The sequence below is a fragment of the Rattus rattus genome, chromosome 15 (assembly GCF_011064425.1).
Source record: "Rattus rattus isolate New Zealand chromosome 15, Rrattus_CSIRO_v1, whole genome shotgun sequence".
Lineage (NCBI taxonomy): Eukaryota > Metazoa > Chordata > Mammalia > Rodentia > Muridae > Rattus > Rattus rattus.
Window position 1 is genome coordinate 77,990,069 of NC_046168.1, and position 13,369 is coordinate 78,003,437.

The following is a 13,369-nucleotide window of genomic DNA, read 5'->3' on the forward strand; positions in this document are numbered from 1 at the left end:
TTCACACTGGAGGGCTTCACTCCCAGAGATACCACAGATCCACACGGAGTGCCTTCATTTTCAGTGTGCCATTCATGGCTTCTCTCCAGTAATTTAACCTCACTCCACATAGAATCTGTTTTTTACCTTGGATGGCGTTGGCTATTCCTAGGCCTTTCCTGTCACACATTTAGAGATAATAAAAACGATTGGTTTCACCAGCTGTGTTTCTGGTCTCAGATGAGCTCAGAGTTATTTTGCCTTGCATGCTAAATACATGGAATGAGCCACAGGCTATGTGATTTTCATCTTTGAGTTGTTAAGGCAGATCCTCAGGCCCCATCATTATCCTCACTAGGCCGCTCCTAAGGCTCCAGCTGAGTCTATTAAGTCTGGAATCCAAGGCGTGAAATCTAGTAAGTGTTTTGATGTGCCCTGCCTTCTAAAGGCATTGCATTAGGTAAATCTCATTAGATGAATAGGGCAAAGTCCAAAGGACCATTAAATTATTAGAAAGTATCTGATACTTAACTGGGAATAAATCAAGCATCAGCTAATGCCAAAAGCTTGAATACTTTGCTTTATATAAAAAATATCTATATTGATCTTTATAGAAAGCTGAATGGAATATACATGGTGCCTCTATGCTGTTTCTTATACCTGGTTGTTGTGAGACTATACATATTTCAAAATAAATGTTAAAAGAAGAAAATAAACCTCTCTGGGCACGCATTGAACACCTATAATGATTGTAAAAGTGTGGGCAGCGGATGAGGGTTATGTGATTTTGAGTCAGTCTGAGAAGACAATGAATTCCAGGCCAGTCAAGGCTACATAATGAGACCTCTCTTAATAAAACACACACACACACACACACACACACACACACACACACACACACATACACACACACACACACACACACACACACCCACCACACACACACACACACCCCACACACACACACCACACACACACACACACATACACACCACACACACACACACACACACACACACACACAGACACACCCACACACATATAGACACACACACACATGCACACGCAAACACACATGCACCACACATACACACACACATAGTCACACACCGACACACACACACACACACACACACACATACTACACACACACACATACACCACACACACACACACACACACACACACACACACACCCCCACCATGTCATTTCCAAAATGAAAAATCACACAGAGCTTGTGACAACTATCTCAGAAGAGTTTTGTAACTCATGACTCTCAGGGTCTTGTTCACAAAAGCACGGGTGTCACTTCGTAGATATTCGTTGATACAATCAGGCCTCAGGCCTCAAAGGATAATAACAAGGACTACACAGTGGAAAGTATGTAGTTTCAGATGAGAATTTTCTATTGCATCCCGAGGTGAGAATGGAACTACAACTTTCCTGCATCTAATAAGAGACCTATTGTAATTCACGAGTCCACCGCTCAGAATCTTTGTATTGCAAGACAAAAAAAAAAAAAAAAAAAAAAGGAAAGGAAAAACCACAGGTCAGGCAGTGCTTTTATTCTATTAGCATATGTTAATTATGCATAATGCTTCATTAGGACATTTTCATACTTGTATATAATGCATTTTGATTCTACTCACTGATCCTGGTTACCCTCCTATGTCCCCTGACACCCTTAGTGTCACTGACCTACTTCCATGTCTTTTTTTATTATTATTAATGTGGCTCAATGAGTTTTATTACAGAAGCATGGGTACCTTGTCAGCGACTACACCACAGAAGAAAGCACCTCTCCCTCTTCCATCAATCTTAACTATGAATAAAACCCTCAGGGAGGTGGGGCCCAGTGAGCCCCACTCTTTCCTTTAGCAGAATGTTGATGGGCCCAGCCCTGTGCTGGTCTTATATTCAAGATTGCTGCAAGGTCAAGAACAAGGCTGGAAGACACACTCAGAGCTCTGTAGTGACCTACGTCTGCACATAGCAACCACTAATGACTTGTTTGTTTTTAATTGCTACACTTGAGAGTGGAGAAATGTCTCAAAGGTTGAGGGCACTTCTAGAGGACCTGGGTTTGAGTCCTAGCACCCACATGATGGCTCACAACTGTGACTGCAGTCTCAGAGGATACGGCATCCACTTCTGGCCTCCCTGTACATCAGGCATGTATAGAGTGCACATATACATATAGGCAAAACATGCTGTCTTAGTTAGGGTTTTATTGCGGTGAACAGAAACTATGACCAAGGCAACTCTTGAAAGGACAACATTTAATTGGGGCTAGCTTACAGGTTCAGAGGTTCAGTCCATTATCATCAGGTTGGGAGCATGGCAGTGTCCAGGCAGACATAGTGCAGAGCTGAGAGTTCCACATCTTCATCTGCTAGGAGATGACTACTCCCAGTCAGCTAGGATGAAGGTCTTAAGCCCACTCCCACAGTGGTTCACCTACTTCAACAAGGTCATACCTACTCCAACAAGGCCTTACCTCCTAATAGTGCCACTCCTTGAGTCAAGCATATACAAACCATCACACACCATATCCATAAAATAAATTTGAAATAAATATCATTGATTACCTCAAATGTATACAGTAATTTGGAAGTTTACAGAAAATTTGAGTAAAAAAAATACTAAATTTTTATACACCCCCTTGCTCCTGCTCTCTCCTTTGACCTCCTGGAGTTTCTCCTACTTAGCCTGACTTAGCCTGATGTGTTTGAGTCAGTTCCAATGAATTGTTAACTAAATTTCTATTCAGAAGTAGAATTTAAGTGGTACGGCCTATGCGTCTTGACAACTGTGCTGACCCTTACAGCCTCACACAGAATAGATTCACGGTGCTAAACATCCGGTGTGCCGGTGTGCGTTCCCTCCCCATCCACCTCTGTCAATTATGTCTTCTTGTTGCCGTGACACAATACCCAACAGAAACATCTTAAGCAAGGGACGGTTGATTTTAGTTCAGATTCAGAAGGGATGCTGTCCATTATCATGTCAGGGAAGGCACGGAGGAGGCAGGAGTGGGAGGCAGGTGGATGGCCATATTGGGTCCCCAAATGGGAAGCAGGAAGAGGTGAAGTCTGGAGTGTGTTTCAGAAATCCCCAGCCATGAGGTGGTGCACTGACACTCTGTGTAGGTGTTCCCATCATCTTAGGCAAACCTTTCTAGAAACATCCCTATAGGCATACACACAGGCACAGTTCCACAGTGATTCTAGAGCCAGTCAGCTGGCAACGAACATTAACTGTCATCCTACATCAAACCCTGGGAGCTATTACCGTAGTTTTTGCTGTCTCCAGAATATAATGCCATCGACATCATCTAGTCTGTAGCCTTCTCAGACGTGGATTAAAGATACAAATTTAAGTGATAAGATTTAAGGGTCCCTCGAGTCTTTTCAAACTTGATATGTCCCTGAACGGCTATACCAGAGTTGGTTTATGTATTCATTCACTTGTTGAGGGACACTTTGGTGCCTCCGAGTTTTAGCAACTCTGGATAAAGCTGTCATCACCATTCATATAGAAGGAAGGTTTTGTTTTGATGTAAGTTTTCAATATATATTTTTAAAACCATACGCCAGGGGGTGGTGGTAGTGGTTGGGATGGTGGCTGAAGCAATGGTAATGGTGTATGCTTTTAATCCCAGACTGGAGAGGCAGAAGCAGGTGGGTCTCTGAGAGTTCGAGGCCAGCCTGGTTTGCCAGGACTACACAGAGAAACCCTGCCTCATAAACAAAACCAACCAACCAACCAACCAACCAACCAACCCATCAAATGAACAAACAAAAACAAAACAAGGAGTATAATAGAATCCAGCATGGTGTCCTAATTGTAGTCAGCTTTTAAAGAAAGTGCCAGGGTTCCTTTGAAAGTAGCCACACCCCACCAATGACATTCCCTCATCTCCTTCCTTCCTTTGTTATTTTTTTTTCCTTTATTTTGAACTATTCTGACTTTAAAGAGCAAAAATAGCAGTTTTTGAAACATGTTACCTACTTAGGGACTCAAATATAATTTTCTCTTCATGTTGAAGAGATTAATAAATTACCCAGTACTGGGTGTAGTGGCACCTGCAGTTAATCCGAACACTCAGGAGGTAGAAGAAGCAAGATTTCAAGGTCATCTTGGGCTACAGGAGAGACCCTGTTGCAAACAAACAGATAAAAAGAGGGAGGAGCAAGAATGGTTTCTTCAGTTCAAAAGAGCCCTAAAACTTTCTTATACAAAACAAAGCTAAAGTCAAAGTCGGAATTGCTGAACACATTGTTTACAGCTGTTTTCACCTTAACCTCAGATACTAATTAACTTCCTTTGCAAAAGGCCACTTTATGCTTTGAAGCTAGCCTGAGTCACAGCGTGGAATTCCAATGCTTTATGCACTGTTGTTGCAAGTTTCTAAGGAGTGCACTGAAAATAACCGAGGGCGGTGCTAGACTGGAGGGCAGGTATTAATTTTCTTCTCTTGCTTTTCAGTCAGCGAGGGTAGGATTTTTAAATCCTTTCAGCCCTTTAAAAAACATCTCCAGAAAGAGAAGCAGATGGTCTGCCCCGCCCAGCACACCTGTTCAACTGGTGACTCTCCAACAAAGCTTCAAACACAAGCGCTCATGTGGTTTGCTAAAAATACTGGGTAATTATAATACGTATGTTTTCTTTAGAAGTCAAGGAGCTCAGGTGTTCCCCAGCTTTTAGAGAGTTCCATGGTCAGGAAGAAATGGCGACTTTACTTTAAAACGGAGAACGGATCAACAACCTTTCGTTCTTACTGGAAAACATACTCATTATCATTCTAAACAAAAGAATATTGCAAATATGATCTTTAAACCACCATCAAATTTTACAGCAAAGAGATAGTTTTACAAATAACAAGGTAACATGCTTCCAGGTATCTCTTAACTCATAGGTTCAGAGTATTATAATATTATATGTGTTTTAGCACAAGCTTATGTTTTAAAACCTGTGTTATATCTATACACACTTGTATGTCAAATACCAACTTCAAATATAACTTTAAACGGCAGCATATTATTGTATCGAATATTTCTACTATAAACTATTTGTAAGTCCTATAATGAATAACAATTAGATTTTTCTGATTTCTTGGTTTGATGTGCAATGGCCAATAGAATATTGCGGAGAATTTATTCTGCCAAAACGTTTGCATTATCTATTCTTCCTCTAGTGTCACAATAGTGTTTGCTTTATAGGTAAACACAACACCAAACATACTTAGCTGTGTGGGGCACATGAGCGCATGCATGTAACTCCAGCATGTGGGGGGCTGAGGAAGGGGGATCTATGTGAGTTCAAGGTCACATAGTGAGACCTTTCCCCATGCCATCTCAAACAAGAAAATCGCAGGTGAAAGCTTTATTATCAGTTCTGTCTTTCTATTTCTTTTCTTTTAAGATTTATGTATTTATTATATATAAGTACACTGTAGCTGTCTTCAGACACACCAGAAGAGGGCATCAGATCTCATTACAGATGTTGTGAGCCACCATGTGGTTGCTGGGATTTGAACTCAGGACCTCTGGAAGAGCAGTCAGTGCTTGGTCACTGAGCCACCTCTCCAGCCCTTAGACCTTGATTCCTAAATGTGCTGGTATGTTACTAAAGTTTTGTTGGGGAAGAAGATGAGTATTTCCAGGACAGAATGACCCAAAAGACTTTGCTTTCTAGTCTCAAAACAAATTTTGGATGATCCTTATAAAAACAATTAATTTCATTCTTTTTATTTTATGTTTAGACAGGCTCTCACTGTGCAGCCCTGGCTGGCCTTGAATTTGTTATGTATACCAATCTTGGCTGGAATTCACAAAGACCCTCTTGCCTCTGTCACCTGAGGGCTGGGATTAAAGGCAAACACCACCCTGAAAGACCTATTTAGTGATAATTTCTAATTGTCACTGTTGATGGATGTCATTTTTACTGGCAGTGAGAAAGGAAGGTCGAAGTGACTTACTTACAAGTGCACACAGGTCATGGTCCTTTGCACTGTTCTTGCCACATTCTTTTATGCTCAAGGATGATAGAACACAGCTTGTTGTCTGTTTCCCTTGCAGGGAAGACTGGAAACTCAGAAGTCAGTCAGCACATCTGTACAGGACTTTGTGGAGAGCACAGAGCCACCTGTGTCCCCAGCTACACTTTAATTAGGTTCTCCCTGTAGGCTGGGAGACCCAGCCTTCCTAAACGAATTCTTTCCCTTTGTCTCCTGCAGAACTCAGAGAATTCAGACACAGACCCATCTAGGGTTTGCTTTATTACATCCACTCTAAAGCATCTGGCGGAGAGGCTGAGGAGAGCTCCACCAATTGTCCCAGAACCTGGAAAATAAGTGGGTTCCTTTCTTCCTATTTAAGAAGAATAAAAACATAGAAGATAAAACTCTGTGACAGATGTAGGCTTAGCATATATGTATGAATATATATATCCACACATATGTTTACAGATATATGTATTTCATAAATATGTATTATAGATGCATGTATGTATAAATGTATATTTCTGGTTAACTTTTGTGGCAATTTATTTCAATTTCAAATTCATAGAGTTTTTTTAAGCCATTCAAGATGAACTAAATAAATGCATGTGTCTTCCTTAAGGTAAGATTTGGGATTGAACCTCTGCTCTCATTTGTGAACTGAGTTCTCTGTCATTGACCTACAGCCTCAGCCACAAATGCTCAGTTCTTGTTAATAGAAACAATCACTGGGGCCCGAGAGATGGCTCAGCAGTTCAGAGCACTGGCTGCTCTTCCAGGGGTCCTCAGTTCAAGTCCCAGCAACCACATGGTGGCTCAAAACCATCTGTAATGAGATCCCATGCTCTCTTCTGGTGTGTCTGAAGGCAGTAACAGTGTACTCACATATATAGAATAAATAAATCTTTTTTAAGAAAGAAAGAAAGGAAGGAAGAAAAGAAAGAAAGAGAGAGAGAAAGAAAGGAAGAGAAACAATCACTAGGGACAGATTCTGATTCTGACTCAAAAATACAGATGTGGAGCAGACTCAGCCTTTATGGATTGTAAAATGGAGACAGACGCTGTAGTGTTTATTTGGGCTCTCCTGCAGCTTCCTTTCTGACTTGGTGTGTATGTTGGTGAGATGGTACTGTGCTCCTTTTTTTGTTTTGCAGCACTAGGAATTTTGAACCCAGGACCTGCACATGCTAGGCAAGAGCTCTATGTCAATAATACTCTATTCCTGAAAGGTATGGGGTCATTAACCAAGATCAGGTTATAAGAAAATCGTAATGAAAAGGGAAATTATGATTTTTCTGTTTCTTTTAACTCTGACAGAAAGAGTGAGTGGTGTGAAACCTTTGTATGAGAACAGAATCACAATGTCACTTTTTTCGTCGATAAAACGCTGGTCTGCTTATACACTTACTACTTCTTTTGAAGATGTTTTCTTTGCTGATTGTAGTTAACTCTTTTGGAGCAGGGGCCTTTGGTTATTTTCTTTTATTCCCTCAATGAATACATATTGCAAGGCTTCAGAAAAAATGGGCTAACGGTATCTAATGCATGTGACACAGTTTGTTAATAATAAAAAGAGTGCCTTGAAATTTTATAAACTCATTTAAATTCTGGGAAACACAGCTAAGTTGAAAACAGAGGCCTGTTTACTTACTTTCATAGAGGATGAAGAATCTGCTGTCAATGGAGTCCACTTCATATGTACTAAGTACACATACAGGCATGTGTATACCTCCTGTAAGACAGAATATAACTTATTACCTAAACCTTGTAAGTAATCAAAACTAGAAGTGGAGCATGGGGACACATGCCTATAATCCTAGCAATCAGGAGACTGAGGCAGGAGAATCACAAGCTTGAGGTCAGTTGGGCTACCAAGCTAGTGTCTGCCTAGAAAGTTAAAACAGAGCATTTTGTGATGTTAGGTAACAGTGCATCATTTTTCCTTTAAATCTTTGTTTTTCCTATAAAAATAGTGCTTATCATGGAAATATGGTTGACGCTATTGAGTATGCACAGAGCTGAACCCATGCTTCAGGTTTCCTCAGTCTTTACTTTTGTAAGCACAACCTTGGGCCATAATTAAAGATACCTATGTTCCTGTGCACTTGCTAAGACACTTGCTTCCAAGTAACAGGTGTCTAAAAGACTTACAACGTGGAGGGCGTAGTGGTCCAAGCCATTAATCTTGGCACAAGGGAGGCAAAGGCATGGAATACTGCGAGTCTGAGGTCAGCCTGGTTTATACAGAGAGTTCTAGGTCAGTTAGCACTATATAGTGAGATATCTTGTTTAAAACAACACCAAAAAGAGATTTACAATATACACTTTTTAAATTATTTTTATAGTAGCAACGCGGATCTTCCTGCTGTTGCTGTCCGGGCCACCGCCGAGCACATGACCCCGGCTTGAGGTGGTGGTGGGAAGCCCACCGCTGTTTGCTGTGACCTCTCGGAGGGTGGCAGAGGAAGTGGACAAATCCACCGTTGGGTTAACTGGCTTCTTGGGAGGGAGGAGTGGGTTACTCGAACTCTGATTTGGCTGGCGTCCCGTGAATTTATTTTGCCAACTGGAGCTAGTAACCCCGAGGCAGATTTGAACTAGCTTTCTTCACCATTGGAGGATGTTGCACGAACAGGGGCTGCATTCGGGGCAATGAACGGTCTTCGTTTAGGATTGAAGGAAACCCAGGGCATGGTCTGGTCCCAACAAGAAATGTACAGATTTTGAATATGGAGACGAGGCAAGAGGCGCCTTGGGCTAATACTCTAGATTCCCTGGCTTTGCTCTATAGTGCTTTCGGCGTTATCAATGAGAAAACACGGGGTACAGAAAATGGCCTCAACACAGGAGCAGCAGGAACCATGACGGGAATGTTGTATAAATGTACAGGTGGTCTTCGGGGAATAGCACGCGGCGGCCTGGCAGGACTGACACTCACCAGTCTCTATGCACTGTATAACTGGGAGCACATGAAAGGTTCCCTGCTCCAACAGTCATTCTGAAGATGTTTGCCACCTCAGGAATGGGGGACACTTCATAGTCATCCAGATCAATTAATAAGTCAGTCTGGAGTTGCTTTCTCTCGTGTACCTACAATTACTTTGAACAATTGGAGACTGATTTGCTGTGGCAAAGATCATGGATGCTTAGCCTGGACTGCACTGCTTGCCCTCGGTGAGCGGAAGCCAAACCCTTTGGTGGCTTCCCGAGTCTGTGTTCTCTTCTCCTTTGGAGATGATCTCCCACCTCTTACTCCCAAGACTGGAAAACCACTTACTCTCCAAATTTATTACCATGTTAATTCATTTAAAAACCTAAAACAAATATTGCCCTGTTTTCCAAATAAAGGGTGAAAATAGAAAAAAATGTTTATTACTTTAAGCTATGGATATATGCGTGTGAATAAAGGTGCCTCAGCGACTGGGGGGTTGACTCCTCTGGGTCTGGAATTACAGGCATTTGTAAGCCACCTGATTTGAGTGTGTGCTTGGTCCTGTTTAAATAACAGTACAAGCTTTAACCACTAAGCCGTCTCTTTAGCCACATCCACTTTTATTCGCAAAAATATCCATCTTATTTAGATACTTAGAGGTCAGTCACCACTTGACATATTTATAATAGTCTGTATTAATGTCCTTATCCTGTTACCTTGACTAATATCTGTTCAATGATAGTATATATTTTAAAGTATATGCTATCCAAATATATATTGTGAACGCTGTAGTAACTAATTTTACCTAATCCCTGAGTTGGTCTTCTGTTTATAAATTATGCATAAAATAGTCCCACTGGGTTTGAAGATTGAAATTCTTAAATTAAAAAACAAGCAGTGGATATTATAGAAAGCATAGCGTAACATCCTGAGTATTTCCAAATGTGTTCTGATGCTTAGTTTCTTTTTAAAGGGGAATAGAGGGTGGCCTGGGTCCAGCAGGGCTCGATCCTGGGAACCTCATAGGCATCATGTGCTTGACTCTTTCCCTCGGCATGTTATAGTGTGTGTGGCCTGTAGAATTGGCTCAAGGAGTACATGAGGAGCAATGGATACAAGCTAGGGGCTTACAGTTATTTGGATTTCTTAGGCCTCAGTTTCTCATCTGTAAAGTAGCTTCAGCACAAAGCTTTATCGTTTGTGGGGATGGTTCAGTGGGTCATTTATTTCCAGTGCCGAGGACCTAAGTTTGGATCCCTGGTACCCGTGTAAAAACTGGTGCATCGGTGACTCTTCCATTGCTGTGAGGGACATCATGACCAAGGCAATTTACAGAAGAGCTTGTGTGGGTATACAGTTCTCATCCAAAGCCAGAAGCTCTGGGGATGGGGGTTGGTGTGGGTGGAGGGGGTTAGCTAGGAAGGAGGTCTCTGTAGGAAAGCATTCTCAGTGGGTTTAAGAGGAGAGACTGGCAACAAAGACAGTTGACTCGTCTCATGGTGCCATAGCACCCTGTAGTTCACAGAGACGTGGCTCTGGTGATCTGCTCTGCCCTGTCTTGTTTTTAAGGGGCTCAGGTAACAGAAGCAGGCAGACATCTGTACACTGGACAGACAGTCATCAATATAGTTGATTTCGTGGTTTTTATGGGAGCAACAATTTTTTTAAAGATTTTATTTGTATTGTATGAGTACAGAGGTTTCACTGGTGTATGTTGCTTACACCATGAGTACACCTGATGCCTGTGGGGGTCAGAAGAAGACATGGGATTCCCCAGATCTGGGGTTACCGAAGGTTGAGAGCCACTATGTGGGTGCCAGGAATCAAACCCAGATCCTCCTTAAAAATAAAAAGAAGAAAAGAAACTATTTAATACTTTGTATGTATAAGTGTTTTGCCTGCTTGTGTGTCTATGAACCAAGGGCATCCTGGTGTCTGTGAAGGCCAAAAGAGGGCACTAAATCCCAGGGAACTGGCATTACAGAGGGTCGTGAGCTGCCACGTGAGTACTGGGAATTGAACCCAGCTCCACTGGAAGAGCAGCCAGTGCTCTTAACCACTGAGCCATCTCTTTAGCCCTATATCACTTTCAACTAAGCTCTGATTGCCTCTTGTGACAAGGCACCTCAAGTCCACACTGTCCACGAGGTCTACAGTTCCACTTTTAACCTAGGCTTGTCTCTCGCTGAGGTACACTCTCCGTGACACCAGTGATGCAGAGGACAGCTTGTGCCACTGGACTTAAGCACCTGCCTCTACGTGTCCAGGACATAGCTCTCCATACGTAATCTCTGCTAGGAGCTGGACAAATGTTTTTCACCATAGATCCACACATAACTCATATCTGCATGGGCTCTGGACTTCAGTTTTCTCTGTAAAACTTCAAGAAGCAAGCTGAATTGATTCAGGGACAGGGGGAAGTGTCTTTTGAATTTGTTCCATTCAGGAAATATGTGGATTTTTCTAGAGAGGCGCAGACTGAGCAGTTTAAACAGAAATGCTTTTCTCACAACTCTTTTTTTTTTTATTTATTCATTTATTATATATAAGTACACTGTAGCTGTCTTCAGACACACCAGAAGAGGGCACTGGATCTCTTTACAGATGGTTGTGAGCCACCATGTGGTTGCTGGGAATTGAACTCATGACCTCTGGAAGAGCAGTCGGTGCTCTTAACCGCTGAGCCATCTCTCCAGCCCTTCTCACAACTCTCACGGCCGAAGACCATGATGGCGCGGTGAGCTGGCCCGATTTCTGCTAAGATGCCTCTTCTTAGTCTGTAGATTGTATTTGTTTCCTGCACCTTCACATAGTCTTCCTTCTTTCAGTATGTCTGCAGCCTACTTTCAGAACACCAGGAACCCTGAGTTAGGGCTCACCCCGACAAGTATACATCCTCTTCAAGGTCCAGTTCAGTACTTATGGGCCTGGCTACTGGAGATTAGGTCTGCAGTGTAGCTGAGCCATGCTGGCACACCCCTTTAACCCCAGCACTCTGGAGGCAGAGGCAGATGGATCTCTGAGTTCAAGGCCAGCCTGGTCTACAGAAGGAGTTCCAGGACATCCAGGACAAAGAAACCCTGTCTCAAAAAACAAACAAACAAAAACAAAACAAAAATTAAAAATAGAAAACACTAAAACAAAAAACAAAAACAGAAACAAACAAATAAAAGAAGAGCATTTTGTCTGGGCGTGTTGACTCAGTGAAATGCCAGCACATGGGAAGTTGAGACAGGATGAGGAATTCAGGTTTATTCTGGGCCACATGAAAAGACAAGAGTTTGTCTCAGCACCCTTCCACCTCTCATGAAACCAAATCAAACTGAACTAGTTTGAGCTTACATGGTCTAGTCCACAACAGGAGAGTTCATGAACATGGGGGCATACCCTGGCCAACATGGCGTGCAGTTACAGAATACTGCGGATAATTCCTCTGTTCCCCCATAGCTCTAACGGCTGCCTCAGGCCACACCAGAGGCCACTCCCCTTTTACCTAGACCGGCATCCAATAGCACAGTGTTTGCCGGAGACGGGTGTGGGCCCCTGGGCAGGAGGTTAGGTGATATAAATAACAGTGACTCACATAGTAAAAGTGATTTAATTTCCGTGCAGTTCTGGGGCAGTCCTTGGACTGACAGTCTGGGTTTGTTGGTAATGCTTTTAACCCTTGTTAATGCCTTTTTACCCGGTCCAGAACTGTTCTTTCTCTTTCTTAAACAAACAGGATTCCGGCTTCAGGCTCAGGAGCCTTTGGCAAACAGCAGCATCTGGGTTTGTTGGACTCGACTTTTTTAAAATTTATTTTTTATTATTTATATGTATTACTGTGTCTTCTCCATTTATGTCTGTGTACCCCATGTTTGCAGTACGCACAGAAGTCAGTAGAGGGTGTTGGATCCCTTGGAACTGGAGTTACAGTGGGCTGTGAGTTGCTTGTGGTTGCTGGGAATCACTGGCCCCTCTGTAAAAGCTGCTGGTGCTGTTAACCGCTTCATCACCCTAAGTGGTTCTTCTCTGCGGACTTACTCTCATTGAAGTCGTTTTGCATTTTCATTTGTGGCAAGTGATACTGTTTTCCAACTGGAACGGCACAACAAAGCAATATTGTTTGAAAAGAAAATTGGTGTGGTAATAGGGCAAAATCATGGAGGTGCTCTGTCCTGGAAAGGTGCCCTACCTTGTGGTAGAAATAGACAGACCTTGTTTCTCTGAGGGACGTTCCTTAAAGTGACACTTGTTGTCCCTCCCCTTTCAGTATTATGCTCCGAACCAATCTCCAGGGGCCATGGCTTACCTCTCGCAGTGATTTAATTGCTGTCTCCACCGGGGCCGTGAGGAACAGATCATGGAAACATCTATATATTCTGCTTAAATGCTTCCAAACACTGTCACAAGGACTACGTAAACAAGAACTCACTCTCAGACTGCGGTTCACTGTGCACCTCCATTTCTGATT

General features: G+C 42.5%; 1 pseudogene; it reads left to right on the plus strand.

Moving 5' to 3' along the window:
• The window catches only part of LOC116884423, a 62,366-nt pseudogene extending 53,383 nt beyond the window's left edge, over window positions 1-8,983 (plus strand).
• Window positions 8,984-13,369: the final 4,386 nt, after the last annotated feature.